Source organism: Caretta caretta, chromosome 10 (assembly GCF_965140235.1).
Source record: "Caretta caretta isolate rCarCar2 chromosome 10, rCarCar1.hap1, whole genome shotgun sequence".
Lineage (NCBI taxonomy): Eukaryota > Metazoa > Chordata > Testudines > Cheloniidae > Caretta > Caretta caretta.
Genome location: NC_134215.1, coordinates 13,981,215 through 13,999,672, shown reverse-complemented (window position 1 = coordinate 13,999,672; position 18,458 = coordinate 13,981,215).

Sequence of the window (18,458 nt, the reverse complement as noted above, 5' to 3'; positions counted from 1 at the left end):
ATCTTGGATTGGAGTCAATTCTTGTGGTAGAGTTGCTCCCTGGAGACTGGGCATGAGTGTTAGGATGAGATTCCTGAAAAAGGGATTGCTTGTATGCTGTTTATGCCCACCATTGTTCTAGGACTGGTGGATATATCTGTGTACCACTTAGACTATACCCAGACTCTATGTCACTGATTTCTCCTCCACTGGGAAGCTGATCTGTAAGGCCCCAGATACCTATTTCTTATTACTTATAAGAGGGGCAACAGTATATGCCAGTGCTTCCCCTCCATGCGCACAGCACACCTAAAACCATTCGTTTGACCCACCACGAGGGTCCATGACATGACTAAGAAGCTATCTTTCCTTTCAGGGCTTTTTTTGTAGCATCATTCTATTAGTTCCCATGCATATGAAGGGTCAGGGTAAAGTCTTCTTTCATGATAACTAAAAAACATAATGAGAAACCTGGCAGTAATTGTCTGGATACTTTGGCCTGTGGCATATATGATTGACACTTGTTCTGGCAGCAGGAGAGTTTCGTTGTCTGGTCACACGTAAGTACTATGGAGTATGTTGGAAATACTCCTGAATACCTGACAGAGCAGTTAGATTTACAGCCACCGTCCCTGCTATTAAACATATGGTCTCTCTCACCAACAGAAGTTGGTCCAATAAAATAAATTACCTCACCCACCTATACATCCTGGGATCAACACAGCTACAACACTGTGTACGTACAGCTGTATTTTGTATAGATGTACTAGTCATATGATCTTTTACTTCTGTTTATGGACAATTAAACATCTGCTTTCCACAGGGAACTCTCTCTCTCTCTAACCCTAAGGTAAAAAAACCCCAAAGTCTTTAATTTTTTCACACCACATGTTTATGTCTTTTTAAACCTTGCTACAGTCTAAAGTAATCAGCACAAATCAAGCCTTCCCACTAATAATAATAGAAGGAGATTTTAGATTGCTGGCCACCTCTATTTCTATGCTATCCTTCTTCCCATCAATTTAGTGAGTATCTTTACTTTCACTGCTTTCTGAGAGTCATTGGTGAGCTGTTAGCCAGCAGTAGTCCCATTCACTCCATTGGCATTGTTTGTGTGGGTTACTGTTCACCAACATGAGTAGGGTGTTTACAATCTGGCTCTAAGTTACTCCTGGACACTCTGGTCCATTTCCAATCATTAGAATGTTTTAAAGTTGTGCATCTGTGAAAAATAATTTCCGTGCATGCTACAAAGCCACAGGAAAAATAACTTGCACATTTGAACTGTTTTGAAAAATAAACCATTTCCAAGGGGGAAAACACATTTAGCAGCAAAAATTCCTTATTGTTGCCCAGATTTATTCAAACTTTAAGATGCTCGGAGGTAAAAAGTTCATGAACTGAGAGATGCAACACTTTCTCACATTATATTCCTCCATGTTTTCCTTTCCATAATGTGAATTAATTCCTTCTGATCACATCATGAAAGAAGATAGATACAAAACTGCAAGTCCAGAAGGTGGAGATATCTCACAGAATTCCTACACTTAGACTATGGTGGATAGAGAAATTCATGACATTCACTGTAGGTTGCATTTGGGGATAGATTGTTAAACAAGATAGATGTTGTACATCCCTATAAATTGTCCATGCAATTTCTTTGCTTCCACACACACACACTCAGAGGCTAACTGTACATGGCTATTTAGGACATTTGTATGCACAATTACCTGAAGCAAAGTGCATGCAGTTCCACATATGAATGCCTAACTTGCTTGAAAATCTTGCCCGTGTTTCTGACCCTTACACTAAACCTTTTGTCCACCCTATATTTAAACTCTACTGAAAAGTTATTGCTTATCAGACTGGACCTGCCTTTCAGTGTAGTTTCTATTATAATGCAAGTTAAGTGTGTTCTAAAACTTTTTTTTTAGGGTTTTATACACACACACACAGAATCTGCACACGTTTTGTGTACCTTGAAGCTTTCAGACAGCTTGGCTTCTGCTAAGCCATAGTTTGGAAATGGAACTCATCCTAAGTGGGTATGTATAATGATCTCAAAAAGAACAGGAGTACTTGTGGCACCTTAGAGACTAAGAAATTTATCTGAGCATAAGCTTTCGTGGGCAATAGCCCACTTCATCAGATGCATAGAATAGAACATATAGTAAGAAGATATATATACATACAGAGAACATGAAAAGGTGGAAGTTGCCATACCAACTCTAAGAGGCTACTTCCACCGTTTCATGTTCTTTGTATGTATATATATCTTCTTACTATATATTCCATTCTATGCATCTGATGAAGTGGGCTGTCGCCCACAAAACCTTATGCTCAAATAAATTTGTTAGTCTCTAAGGTGCCATAAGTACTCCTGTTCTTTTTGTGGATACAGACTAACACGGCTGCTACTCTGAAACCTGTCACTAATGATCTCAGGTTGCATCACAGACAAAACAGTTACTCATTGCCATAAGCTAGTGGCTTTACCTGCTTGAGGAATTCCCAGTTCTCTCTCTATTATTTAAAGATAAAGAGGCCCCCCCACACACCATTCAACTTGCTATTCTAATTGTCCAACATCATCTTCTCATTTATCAAACACAAACAACTATCCCCAACAAGTTAACTAAAGCATCCCGGGAATTCCTAAATTCCCAGCTCTGAAACCTATCAGTTACAAGCAAAGAGCCAGTGACTAAACAAATAGCCAAATAATCTTTTACTACCCAATTGGCTTTCTATCTGTTCTGAAAGTGCCTGTAACGGTCAAGAGTGATTTATGAACTGCTACTGAAGGACATGCTTGTTAATAAGAGCTGGTTTACACATATCAGAGAAATGTTAATATACAATAATGCTGAGTTCCTATCGTTCTCATTGAATCCCTGACTCAGCATACCACTTAATCACTTGCTTTGTTTAAGGATATGCTTAAGTCACTTTGACTTCCATAGGCTCTAGTTCTTCAGGTAGTTTAGCATGTACCTTACCTTAAGAAAATAGGTAGTCCCATTGTAGAAAATAGAAGTATTCATGACTCCAGATCTTCAAGGTACTTAAACACATCTCACATATGCTTGAAGTTAAGATCGTGCTCAGGTACCTTGCTGAATCAGAACCATACCTGAGAAGAGAGGAGCAAACACTCACACTTGCAAACATTGCCTACTTCTTATAGATATTTCAATTTAAGTGGACCAAATTATTTTTTAATTTACACCATTTAAATCTGAAATAGTTCCACTCATGTCAATGGAGTTACTCCAGTATGCACTATGTAAATGAGAGAAGAATTTGGCTTCATATCTGTTAAAATGTTAAATGTGTGATCTCTCAAAACATTCTCTCTCTCCAAATTATTTATTTGTATTACCATCCATAGCTCCTAAGATCCCTACCCACGGACCAGAATCCTGTTGTACTCGGTGGTGTATGTGTCTACAATTACAGAATTTTAATATTGGCCCTGTATATTATTTTACTGTTTTAAACATATTAGTAATGCAATTGATCCTGGAAGTGTTGTGGTCATAAAGAAAATGATTTGGTTAAACTCATGGGAAGGGCACCAAAAATTGTATTGTCAACAAATGTCCGTAATAAAAGTATTGGATTTATATTAAGGATTTCTGTAATAACAAGGAACAAAATGTATCAAGGGTATTCATTCCTCAGTTTGGCAATAACTGAGGGGGAGACCACAAAAAGTGTAGAGGTTCAGTTCTGCTAAGGGTCCATGAGCGGAAGTCTTCACTGCTTTGCAGCTTGTGTGGTCATTGACACTTGTGCAAAATAGGTGCAAAATTCGACCATATCAGGAGAGTGGTCTTGTACACCCATTAGGCATAGGTGAAAATGAAAACAAAAATTACAGGCTAGGGGAGAATCAGGCATAAAGGCAGATGTTTAACTGAAACTCACCAAACCCTTTGTGATCAAGAAATTTGACTAAAAATGCTATAATAGCAGGGTTTCTGATAAATCCTGGTTCTAATCTAGTCAAAAATACCCTAGCAAAAAAGGTTTTCTCATACTTTTCCAGCAAAGCAAGAAGCAGAGATCCAAACACAACAATGAAAGCAAATTTAAACAAAAAATATCTAAACATCAGGTTTGGATTTTAGTAATGGGTAAAGATTTGAGTTCCTTCTTATTTTATCTAAGCTATTCTGTCTATTTCTCCTTACATATAGATCAGTAACTACAAAGCGTCTTTATTGTATCCAGTCTGAATATTCATTGGACTGTTAAATCTTTATATATATAAATAATCGTATATATGCAATCTATACAGTAATAAAATGGCCACAGTCCAATATATGTGTTTATCCATTGCATATTAGTAAATATTAGGCAGAATATAAGTGATCTCAGCTAAAGAAACCCCATAATTTTAGATACCTGAGGAATTCCAATGGCTTGCAATGCAGGACATGAAATAACATGCAACTTGTGCTGTCATTATGGCTTGCTTGAGAGGTTTAGATAAAGGGGAAAAAGTGCCAAAAGCAAAGTAGCACTATAGAGGCACAGATAAAAAGTGTTTTCAGTCTGGGTTTTTGTTGGGGCTTTTTTTAAAGGTTTTTTTCCCCTGTTGAATTTTTTTTCCATCTGAGTCATCTTCACACTGAATTCTCAGGTTTGGTGGATCTTTGCACAGTTTATCACCAAGATGTATTCCCAGCTGCCCAGTCTGACTTTGATGCACAAATGCACAATCAGTATTCAAGCAACAGCTAGCTCTGTTTTCAGGGGGTAGAAACTGAGCGGTGTGATTCATTATTGTTAAAAACACCCCTTTCTGTCTGGAATTGGGTGCATCTGGGAATATGGAAGAATCCTGAAAAGCAGCCACTAAACATCCGCAGCCCAAAAGAGACCTCACTTAACTCCCTTTTCACGGATCAATGTGTGAGGATCCGACGGCATAACGTGTGGGCTCTGAGAATCATGAGTTTTCAGCTTCAGTTTTATTTGTAAAGGAATTATTATACACAAAGTATTTCCACTGAGGTGCTCACTATTATACCAAGGGAATGCTGGGCATTATGAAATAGGGACAGCATTTTTCTATGGCACAGGAGTTTTGCATAGACAAAGATTCCAGGGCCAGAAGAGACCACTGTGATCATTTTGTCCGACCTCCTGTATGACACAGGCCATAGGACTTCCCCCAAATAATTCCTTTTGAACTAGTTTAAGCCCTTCCCTAAGAAAAATTCAAAAACCGTCTCAAGTCTTAGTCAGAGAATGGTAGTGTTACTGTTTCTGAGTGGCCAGCTGAAGAAGAAGCAGAGAGGATCTTCTGTTAGGTAGGATCTGGGCAGAGACTAGCAATGCCTCTAGTCCTGCTGCAGATCACAACTGGCTCCAGGGCAGTCAGAAACATTTCTGTTCAGGTAGTGGAGACTGTTTCAGGAGGAATATGGAAACAAAGAAGAGAAGAATAGAGGATGAATGAAGAGAAAGAGAAGACTGTATGGGAGGCTTAAAGAGAGAGGGGAGAGAAAGGCAGAAAGTAAAAAGGAAGATAGAAAATATGGGGAAAGACCAAAGGAGCAAACAAGATAGGTGCATGTACTCCTCTATACTAGTGAGCTTGGAGGATTCCACATTCAGTGGCACTGGGTCCATGTGGGTGGATTGGGGGAAGAAGCCTGGACCATGCTCTTCCTTCTATAGGTACACTATGGCTGGGTCTCTGCAAGTCAGAAGGACGTAGCCTAATGGCCATGTGCCATGGAATCCTGCTGCTGGACCCCATAGAAATCTCTCTGTATAAAGTAATGCTGATTCCAGTGGAATGGGATTGCCAGGGTCACTCTCTTCCTCTTGGCCTCAGCATATTAGCAAGCTAAACAAGATACACTACAGAGGGGCAGATCCTTAGCTTGTGGAAATTGGCATAGCTCCATTAAAAGTCATACAGACTATTCAACTCATTGTTAGAAAATTTTCTTCTGACATTCAGTTTAAATTTCCCATTGCTTATATTCATCCTGGATCATAATCTTGGGCATCCCCCAGGCAACATTTGCCTTTTTTGTTGTTTTTATGAATAGATCCAAGAATTCTCCCTTGATCAGTACCATTTCCCTTCTGTTTATCTTCAGCAGAAAATATCTTTTACCAATAACTGCTTTTCACAGCTGACCAAACTTGCAGTGCCAGCAGGCCACTGCAATCTCACCAGCTGCAAAGATGTGATTTTTAGGGGGCCAGAATGCTGCTTGGTTCTATATCCTCAGTTTGCTCATCCAAAGGATCATACATACATCTGTGGATTTAAATTGGTGAGAATCTCAAGGAATGCACAAGCAGAAAAATTAACTGACCCTTTGGTTTATCTCTGTAGGGATGGGGAGACAGATAACTCCTGAAGAAAAGCGATCAGGATTGCAGGACAGAGCAAATTTCATTAGGATATTTTTCATACTTTAGCATTAGTATCTTTATTTCATTGGGAAATGTGCTGGGTGACAGCAATATTGGGACAGTTAGGGTCAAAAAGTTTGGGGATCTAGCAACCTGGGAAACTCTTTCCCACCAGAGCAGTTGAGATCAGTTAAAACTCTCAAGCAGACAGTCTCCTGGATAAAATTATAGGAGGTTGCTGGCAGAGTATTTCCCATGTATGACCCTTTGCCTTGGTCTGAGAGAGCCCAAGTTGGTGGGCTTTCAGGATCTGCTTCAAGGCTTGTCTAGTCACCCAGGTGAAGTAGAGTGTTAAGGGCAAGTTTCATTCTATTCAATTTTTAAATGACTGATCAAGAGAGGAGGAGCTTGTTATGTGTGGATATGTTTGATCATTGTTTTTTAGTATGCATGCACCTGGAGCAATGGCTTTCAAACTGTGGTCCGTGGATCCCTAGGGATCTGCAGACTATATCTAAGATTTCCAAAGTGATCCGCACCTCCATTTGAAATTTTTAGGGGTCCGCAAATAGGAAAAGTTTGAAAACCACTTACCTAGAGCAATGGATAAACTTCTAACTTTGCATGATTGCAAGGAATCACACTAAATTTAGGAGGAGCAAATTTTGGCATGCCCAAAATATTCAGTTTTGTGCATTTAGACTTCCTGTTTTGTGTGTGTAGACACCTTATGTACATGTAGATCTGACCTTTGGGGCACACTGATCTGGATCATCCAAAACTACATGGCCAAAGACTGTGGAAAAACAATTTTGCATATGAATTTTAGACCTGAGATGTTGCTACCTGAAATCTTGGCATTTAACTAAAACCAAATTATTTGACCTGGTGTCGCTTTCCAGCACTCCGAGTGTGCTCCCTACTTCACAGGAAGACATACAACAACATAACAATTGCCCCAAATGGGTTACGACAGTCACTTGGGTTTTTAGGTTATAAAAATGATGCCACAGCCAATTCAGCTGAGTTAGACACATTGGTGGATCAATATTTACAACACTTAGAAGCGACTACATAGTTGATAGCTATTATGTCTGCACCAGTAGGAGAAGCAGCAGAAATCTAATCCCATTCCTGACTAGGCAGCAGCCCTGAGTTTAAAGATCAGAGCTGAAGCGAAAGGTTTAGATCACATTAAAGTCACATTTATGGATCACATTAAAATCTTCATTCTTTTCAACAGCTAGACAGTGCTAAAAGTTTGCCTATTCCTAGAGAATGCAGTTAGCATTAAATGCTATACTTAAAAATTGTCATCTCTTCTAATGTATCCTTAAAAATTCTAGAGTATTATTTCAAAGCATAACCCAAACACTAAAGAAGAATCTGTTTCTCCCATAGTAACATTCAATGAGGGTCCCAGCTGCTGACATTTACTTTATTTATTTAGGCCCTAATTCAGCAAAGTACTTAAATAAAATGACTTTAAGTATATCGATAATCCTATCTCTGCTAAGCAGAGTACTTGAACATGTGCTGAGTTTACAGTTCAACATGTGCTTAAGTGATTTGCTGAATCAAGGTCTAAGGAATAAGTGTGCCAGTCACAAGGCAACTAAGCACTGCAGAATGGAAACCAAATACACAACTCTAAGGATATAATGTGAAGAGGTTCAGAGAAGGTGACAAGAATGATCATGGGCATGGAAAAACTCTCATTTAAAGAGAGATTGAAAAGCTTGGGATTGTTAACCTTAGAAAGGAGACAAATAAGAGGGGACATAATAAAAAGTCTGTGAAATAATGAAACACCTAGAGAAGGAATATCAGACATGTCTATTCTCCCTATCTCGTAACACAAGAACAAGAGGACATTCAGTGACATTTAAAGGTGGCAAATTCTAAACCATGAATAGGAAATACTTTTTCACACAACATGTAATTAACCTGAGGACCTCATTGCCACAGGAAGTCATTCAGGCCAAGAATTTAACAGGATTCAGAAAGGGATTAGATATTTATATGGCTTTCAGGAATATCCATTTATAAGTAATGACAACAACAAAATTGTGGACGAGATATTAAATCTCATGCTTCAGATCTTAAACCAATTTCTAACTACTAGAGATCAGGATGAGATCTAATGAGGGGGACAGACACTGAACTAGACAGACCTGGGGTCTGATCTGGTCTAGCTATTCCTATGTTCCTGTGATAAACCTTTCAAACTGGGGGGTCTAAATATTGAGACCTAGAACCCTATTTAGGCACCTAAAAAAAGCATTTGAATTTCAAAGGTGCTGAGCACCCTGAGATCCCAATGAAACCAATGAGAGCTCTGTGGGACTCAGCACTGCTAAAAGTCAAGTCTCTTAGGTACCCAAATAAGGAGTTAGGTGCCTAACTTTAGAAACCCAAGTTTGAAAAGTTTGGCCTAAATTTCTAAAGTAAGACCAATGGGCCAAATACAATACACAGCCAAACCACACCGGAACACACACTCCAGTAGCATGAACCTGCGTCTTTCTATGAGTACAGTCCCTTTAAAGTCCCTTCACGCTGATGCAAAAAGCACTTTTTATCACCCTTCTCTGAGCATGTACAGCCAGAGAACTGTGACTGAGACTGAGAGAACAGTGTGAGGTAGTTAGTTGGAGGAAGAAAAGGGGCAGATGAGAAATCCAATGAAGGGAGACAAATATAGGCCAACTGAAATAAATGGGATTTGCAAGAAACCAAAAGATGGCTAGGAAGTAACTCCTCTGGCAAGGATTCCATAGCTGAGAGGACACACTTATGGAGCTGAGAGAAACTCAAATCCGAGCATAGACTCTACAGTGGAAACAACAAAGGCATTACAGCTCCAATAGAACAGTGGACATATGATTCATTTAAACTGGAGTCCTGTTTGATAGCCGTGCTCTTCTGACATAGTGTTATTCCCTGTGACATCCTCCTTCCTTTATAGAGGAGGGCACACATGATCTGAATGTCTGACAGGTAACCGTGTATGAGAGACCATGACAACTAAAAACCCCAATAGACGAGGTGTGGAAAAGGGACTGCTGTGTGTCAAATCCCAACTCTCAGATGCGTGAGCTGCTTGAACAGTGCTAGAGCTGCCAAAATCTAAACTCTGAAGAATAAACCCTTCAACTTTCTCTCAGAAAAGCTCTGAGTGTTAGTGCAGTTTGCCCAGGAGACTCCAAATGGGAAGAAAGCCTAAAAGCCACCGGTGTATCTGGAGATTTTAGCTGTCTCAGTCCAAGAGAGTGTGCAGACAGGGAAGTAGAGATGATTTATTTGTGAAGAAAACACAAACAGCATATTTAAAAGGACATTCCCAACCCTGCACAAGAAGAAATACCAAGTAACCTTTACCAAGTCTGATATGGAGTCACCTTCATAATATTAACTTGTCTTTTCTCTTTGCACTATAGGCCCTCTTTTTATTTTAGAAAGGATGTTTTACATTGTACTTAAATGTATATAAATATTACATTTTAATTGTTGTACAGCACCCTGAATTCTTCTGGCACGTACAGCGGGGTGGTAGAGCTTAAAAAGTAAAATTATTCATATAGTACCGTTCTCTACCCAACGCACTTGGAGTGAATTAAAATTAAAAATTAAATTCTAAAAATAACATGTGCAACAACATAAATAGTGTTGCCTGCTCACGTGATTTTATCGCAAGTCTCATGGCAATGGATATTTTTCTTAAAGCCCCAGCTCCTGGAGTCCTCTGATTAAGTGAGAATGTCAGATTTTGTTTAAAAAATAGTAAGTTTCTAGCCCTCGTGGTTGTTAAAAAAAGCTTTAAACGGTGACCCAAGTATATCGTAAAGGCTCAGAAACCAAAAAGCCAATCACATGAGCCCAAAAGTTAAGATTTTTGTTAAATCCCAGTATTTTTAAGCCCCTGTCATGATTTCTGAGGCTTGACCCATGATATTTGAATGCTTGGGGTTTGAAATACTGTAAATACACAATAAAAATCAACTTAGAAAGTGATACTATTTAGTAGTCAGAGGGGCTGATTTGGGATCAAGACTCCTGCCTGCCATTAATTGTTCCTCCACTGAATCCCTGTTAGATGTTGAGCAAACCACTTAACTCAAGGTCACCATGCCACTGAATTCAGGAAAGCACTAATTTACCCACTTAAGTCCCATTGGCTTTAAATAGTAGTCTTCCCAATGACTTCAATGGACTTTGGATCAGACTTTCTTTGCAGAGACATGGGCTGAGAACAAAGTGAACAGCTAGTAAACAGTTATCATGAAACGTATCAACATGACTTGACAGTGTTCCTTTAAATGTATCGCTTTGGAAGATTTCTCCATTGACTAACTAAGATCTTGGATCACAGCTCCAGGATTATTGCAGTATCACACTGCAATTACTACAATAATTACTGCTGCAATTACCCACAAAGAAAGGAGACAACCTAATTTATTCTCCCCAACCCTTCGAAATCAGTGAGCCACATGGGCTTCTCAGAATCAAAGGGTTTGCTCTGGTTCAACAGCATGTTGTTCAGCCGATTTTATCACGTTGAAACAGCTATAGCTGGAGGCCTTTCTTTCTAATTGCTAATACAAGTAAAGAGCAGAGGCTAATTTTGTATTTTGCTGTTACCTTCAATAAAAATGTGCATTTAACCCATCTCTTTATGCCAACCCACAGCACTAAGCAATCAGAACACTTCAGTACAGTATGTTTCTGTTTTATTTGTCCAGCAGCAATTCAGCTCCCAGAATAAAAGAGGAAAGACTCAGTTCCCTGGAATTAGTGACTTACAGCATTCCAAATCACTCTGTTTAACAAAAAGGCTCTGTTTACAGGCACAGAAATGATACCCTGGGTCTGGGCTTAAGGGCTTTTCGAAATGATCTCTAAACAATGGCTATTTGGACAAATCCATACATTGCCTGTGAAATGACTAAAATGATTTTAAAATTATACTTCGATACTCGAAATTAATTGTTCTCTTCTAGCCTTCTTTTCAAGGACTATAAGGTTGGGATATTCAAAAGGGCTAAGAGAGTAAGACCCGGACAATTGATGCGATTTGGACTTCTAAGTACCTAAATCCTTTTTGAAAATGAGATTTAAGCTCCTAAACCAGTTAGGCATGATAACGCTGAGAGCAGCTGTGCATAAATACCTTTACAAATCTGGGCCTTGGTGCCCAACTCTCCTAGAATTTTAAATGGATTAGAGTGCCCAACTCCCTTAGACTCCTCTGGAAAATCTCACCGTAAAAACCAGGATGTGTGAACTTTGGCATTTACTATGTTCTTTCACTCAGCTTAAAGAGGGGAAATAGGAATCTGTTATGACTCAAATCCTGAGGCATTTATTCAGGAAAAACTCCTCTTGGCCTGATCAAAATCTAAATTAAGGACCTCAAGACCTGGGCCTTTGTGAATAAATTGAAATGAAAACAACGGCAGATGAACAAACGAGATAGGGCTCAAACTCTCAAATGCTTTTCAAAGAACAGGATTGTCTTCATTTCTAAATAAGTGCGCTTTTTCATATAATTTCATTGTCTTTCTGGGCTTCTGTAGCTGTTGGAAGGATTTTCACATGCAAAAGAACAAATCTCCAATAACATACTACATTGAAGTTCAATCACCTTTCATCCCAAATGCCCTTTAAGCCTCTCCTTCACAGGAGAGAGAGTGATAGCTACTGCTTAGGTTAAATCAAAATCATGCCACGGGACTGGTAGACATTATTTTACGCTGTATGAAAGTTTCCCAGAACTATGAGATTTTTCATAACCCCCCAGAGCTGGCCTAATTCCACTCCTATGGAAGTCCATGATAAAATTCCCATTGACTTCAGTGGGAGAAGAGTTAGGCTAATGATGAGCTCATTTTCTAAGGATGTTTAATTTTGAAATTTAGTAGATTTAACTAAAAAAAAAGAGTTTTTGATAACCCCACCTTGTTTATGTCTTTTATCACTCGTGTTTGAAGGGAGTGTGACGGGAAGGTTATACTTCACAATTCAGACACATTTCAGATACAGATCCTGAACGTAATGTAATGAACTTGATTAATTCCAAGCAAATATAATTACAACGTGTTTATAGGCAGAAAGCCATTTGGATGAAAGGAATATTTTCCAGTCCTATCAAGAACAAGTCTTAACAGACTAGTACAGGTTAAATACGAAATATGATTAATGAATTGGATTGTAGTTTTATCCATGAGCTGAGCATTAATTTAAGTCAATGATGAATAACAAGAGGACAAAAATTAAATAAACATGCATTGCCTTCAAGTGCAAAAACCAGCCCTACAGCACTTTCATCAGTTTGTTTTAACAATGTTATGCAAGTCATGCATATATCCTACAAAGAAAGGCATATCTTTAAATTAAATGAATTGCTCTTTTGAAACCAGGAGAATTAGGATGTTGTTTCTATATGTGAGAATTACCTGGCTTTTGCAGAAGTTATTTTGTCAGTTTTAGCCTTACCTCTGATAGCTTAATAAACAGACTGCCTGCTTAAGGCATTCCTCCATGAAATCAGAAACAGCACAGAAGTCCATCCAACACCCTAAGTGAAAATCTCTGTTAAGTCATTCCCATGTTTAAAGCAGCACTTTACATCTGGGCATTCAAAGAAAGCAATGGGATTTATAGGCTTTAAAGTTAGTGACTACAAAACCTGATGAACGTACTTTTCAGCAGTTGGCAACATGGAACAAAAGAACAACTACACTCCAATTGGTTTCAGGAATCCAGCTTGAACTTTGACAGAATTTCAGAACTGAAAGTGGTGGGGAGGAAACTGGGGCTCTCAAAGCATCGTCTGATCAGGAGGGGTTTTTTCAACACAGACTGCTTTGCCAAATGTGCTTCAATAAGCAATATAGCTACGCATTTAAATGTCATGCCATTTTCTTGAAACAAAAGATTAAAAATGTGTTTGAGAGAATGAAAATCCCTACTCTATTACCACTGATGACTATTGATACAGTTTTCAGTAATTCAGGGGGGCTCACAAAAATTCAGTACATTTCAGGTTTGTTATAGCAACAATAATAATCAAGGCTCATAATCTACTTGGCGCTCTTAGCATTTTTACCTGTTCAAAGTCCTATATAAACATAGACATAGAATCATAGAACTGGAAGGGACCTCGAGAGGTCATCTAGTCCAGTCCCCTGCACTCTTGGCAGGACTAGACCATTCTAGATACATAATTAATTACCAGACATTATGTAATTAATCATTTCTAAACAATGCTTCATTCAGTTACTTAGATACACTAGTGAGGGCTACATGAGTATTTAGATTATATATTACTGTCATTATGAAACAATTATGAAAAACAATTTGATATTTTTTTTAATTAAGTTTTTGTTGTTTCCACATGCGGTACAATGTAGCAGAACATGATTCTACCTGTGTTTGATGGGAGAGGAACTAGTTTGGCCCAAGGGGATAATACCAGCAGTAATGGAATGAAACTGTGCAACGGAAAACTTAGGTGTGGAGTATCAGGCAACGTTTCCTAGTAGCGAGACTGTGGAATTTAGTTACTGAAAAAAAAAAAATCCCTGGTAGCAAAATCCACAAAACAGAATGGAAAACTCAAGGAAAACAATGGCAAATTAGCATAAAACAGAATCAAATCCCAGAGATGTTATGGGAATTTAAGGCCTAGTGCAAAGCCCATTGAAGTCAATGGAAATTACAAACAAATGGAAGAGTTGATCTAGGCCACCACTTGCCAACACAGGACTGTTTCATGCAACATAATTTGCACTGTTTTGTCCAGTACAGTTTGAAGTGATCCATGCAATGTCACTTGTCCTGGGAGACTAGCCCAGTGTATACAGTGGTTTATCTGAGCATACTCAGCCACTAGAGATGGCATAGCAGTGTGGACTAGCAACAGCTATTAACTGATAGACATTTACATGTCTCAGGAATAAATTATGCCCTAAGTTAGGTATGTGGTTATAGAAGACTCCTAAACTGTTACGTGGTTTGGGTCTTGGCTACTTTAGAAACTGCTACTTTCTTTGTCCTTTATCCTGACAGATAGGATGAGCAAAGGGGCTCAAGGTAACATCCCCAAATATAAATATTTGGAACTGAAGACCGGATGTTTTAGAGATGAATTCTCAGTTCTAGAATTCATTTCTCCCTTGGTTCAACAGAAATACCACTGAACTTCTGCATATCCAAATAGTAACACCAAGCAATGTCCTTTACTAAACCTCTATCACAAACCTTCCCTTCCTTCTTCCTCCAATCCCACTTTCAGCAGCTCCATGGGTTTCCCTCTGATTCTTGATACATCTGAAATGGCTCCTTAAGACCTTCCCTGCCCCACCAGCTGTGCCCCACATGCTCTCAGTGGGATGTTGGGTAGAAAACTCAACATGTTAAAATATGTGGAGTTTCTCAGTCCTGCTAGTTAGAACATGATCTGGCCTTCATTCAAAGTGAAAAGGCAAGTATTTGTCTGGTAAGGGGACGCAAACCATTTATTTTTTTAAAAATTCACTTGAATGTTGGCACTTACCACTACCTCTCATAGGGCCTATTCTCCTCTTACTTACTCAGATTTTATGCTACTGGAACTCCATTGCTTTCAATGAACTTACTCCTAGTTTACACCTGTATGAGTAAGAAGAGAATCAGGGTCAAGCTAAAAGAATTTACAGCTGCAAGGACTTGATGGGCCAGATCGTCACAGAGCTCCACCAGTAGGCATCAGCTGGGGATCTGGTCCAATATTTTGTACAGGGTCATCTTGTCTGATTTAACATTCCAAGCTCTAGACCTCATAGATTTAGATGTTCCCTAGATCTCTGTGATATTGGGATTGACATCTGAGCTCTTGCATCAGCAATAAAGTGAAAGGAAGTGAAATACGGAGTTCTGGATATTGCAGATTAATTTCCAGAGATTAAGAAAGATCCACTGAGCAAACTTGTAAGGAAAATGTTGCCAGTTAGCTTCCTTAATAACATATTAGCATTTTTGCCCAAAGGCTTACTGAAAAGAGACTTAAAAGAAGAATTAAGACTTAAAATAAATACACCAAAATGGCTAGAGAAATACACCAGTACGATTTAAATTAGCCTCTCATGTGGACTACCTACTGGCCGTGCTCTGGTTCTCAGAGCTTCTGAGCACCCACAGCTCCCTCTCAGCTCTCTAGGATCTGAAAATCAAGCCAAGGGGGCGCAGTCCAGCATGCCTTATTCCCAGTGGGGATGTCTTGTATGAATAAAGGATTGAGAGGAAGGATGGTCCAGTGGTAAGCACTCTAACTCAAAAAGTGTTGCCAACATGGGGGACATTTTTATTAGATCTTGTCTTAACAGATAAAGAGGAACTGATCACACAACTAAAAATAAATGGTAGTTTAGGTACAAGTGATCATGACTTGATTATATTTATAATGTGCAAGAAGAATAAAGTCCAGACCAGTCATATATATAAATGGCAGTATTAATGCACAAGTATATATATACACACACACACAGACTTGGTGCATTAATACGGCCAATTTCAGAAAGCTGAAAACAATTATAAGTCAAATCAGCTAGAAGGAAGAATTTAATCAGAAAATTTTGTATGATAATTGGGAACTATTTCAGAACACTTTACTAGATGGCCAAAAAGCCACAACTGAGGAAGAAGGCTATGCAGATTTAAAAAATGATCTGGTTAAGACAGCTATAAAAAAATTTAAAATAATATATAACAAATAGAAGAAAGTGGAAGCTGAGAATAATAGAAACAGAATAATAATAATAGGAATAGAAAAATAATAGGACTAGAAATCAGAAGTAAGGAAATATAAAAAATTCATAAGGAAAGCAAAGACACAAGGAGAAATCTATGGCCAGCAGAGTTAAGGACAATAAGAAGGAGTTTTTGAAATATATTAGAAACAAAAAGAATCCTGACCTAATGCTATTGGTCCATTACTAGATGGAAATGGTAGAATTATCAGTTTTCAGAGGAACAGCCGTGTTAGTCTGTATTCGCAAAAAGAATATTTTCATGTTTTCATGTTTCATATTCTCTGTGTGTATATAAAGTCTGCTGCAGTTTCCACGGTAAACATCTGATGAAGTGAGCTGTAGCTCACGAAAGCTCATGCTCAAATAAATTGGTTAGTCTCTAAGGTGCCACAAGTACTCCTTTTCTTTTTGTAGAATTATCAGTAATCATGCAGAAAAGGCAGAAATATTTGGGGGAAAACAGGTGATATAGTCTTATCACATGGTAGTGATAACACTCTTTCCATTCCATAGTACCTCTGGAGGATGTTAAACAGAGTCTACTGAAGTCAGACATATTTAAATCAGCAGGTCCAGAGAACTTGCATCCAAGAATTTTAAAAGAGCTGGCTGAGGAGCTCACTGAACTATTAATATTGATTTTTCAGAAAGCCTTGGAGCACTGAAGAAGATCCAGAAGACTGGAAGAAAGCTAATGTTCTGTCATTTGTAAAATGGGTAAATGGGATGACCCAGGCAATTATAGGTTTGTCAGCCTGACATCAATCCTGGGCCAGATAATGGAGCAGCTGATACAGGACTTCATTAATAAAATAATTAATGTAGAATAATATAGTTAATGCAAACCATGCAAATGGTTTTATGGAAAATAGATCCTGTCAAATTAATTTGATATATTTGTTTGGTGAGATTTATAAATTTGGTTGATAAAGGTGTTGATAAAGGTGCTGATGTAATATACTTAGACTTATGTAAGACATTTGACTTGGTACCACATGACATTATGACAAAAAAACTATAATGATATAAAATTAACACAGCATACATTAAATGTGTTAAAAACTGGCCAACTGATAGATCTCAAAATGAAATTGTAAATGGAAAATCATCACTGAGCAGGAGTGTTTCAGAGGCATCCTGCAAGGATCAGTTCTTGGCCTTATGCTATTTAACATTTTTGTCAAGACCTAGAATCAAACATAAAATCGTCACTGATAAAGTTTGCAGATGATACAAATATTGCAGGAGTAGTAAATAATGAAGAAGACAGGTCACTGATTCAGAACAATCTGGATCACTTGGTAAACTGGGTGTAAGCAAACAATATGTGTTTTTATATAGCTAAATGTACATCTAGGAACAAAGAATGTAGGTGAAACAATACTACAGGACTCTATCTTGGAAATCAGGGACCCTGAAAAAGATTTGGGGGTCATGGTAAATAGTCAGCTGACCATGAGCTCCGAGTGTGATGCTGTGGCCAAAAGAGCCAATGTGATCCTGGGAGATCGAGTAGGAGTTGAGAGGTTATTTTATCTCTATATTCGGCACTGGCGCAACTGCTACTAAAATATTAATCCATTTCTGATGCCCACAGTTCAAGAAGGATGTTGATAAACTGGAGAGGGTTCAGAGAAGAGCCATAAGAAAGATTAAAGGATTAGAAAACCTGCCTGATATTGATAGAGTCAAAGAGCTCGATTTATTTAGGTTAACAAAGAGAAGGTTTAGGGAGTGACTTGATCAGTCTGTAAGTATCTACTTGGGGAATAAATATTCAATAATGGGCTTTTCAACCTAGCAGAGAATGATTTAACATGCTCCAATGGCTGGAAGTTGAAGCTGTACAAGTTCAGCCTATAATAAGGTGTACATTTTTAACAGTCAGGGTAATTAATCAATGGAAGATCACTGATCTTTTTAAATCAAGATTGGATGCTTTTCTAAAAGACACGTGTGATGGGTTCCCCCCAGGGTGCCACCTGGAACTGGGGTACCACTGAGCCCTCTGACCCACCAGCCTGGGATCCCTCTCTCACTGTGCTGCTGTGACAAGCTGCAGACCCAATCCCAATCCTATGCTTACATCAGCATTCACACAGGTAGGGACACACCCAGCTGCAGTTACATGCAGGCTCTCTGACTAGCCACTGCACGAACCAACAGTAGAAAGGCTAAAGCCAAGGTAACTCTCAGCTCCCCAAGCATGCATGCCCTCTGGAGCATAAACCCAAAATTATACTGTTTGGCGCTGCACAGAGAACTGTACAGCATAAACTCGTAGAGTTCACCCCCAGCCCTCAA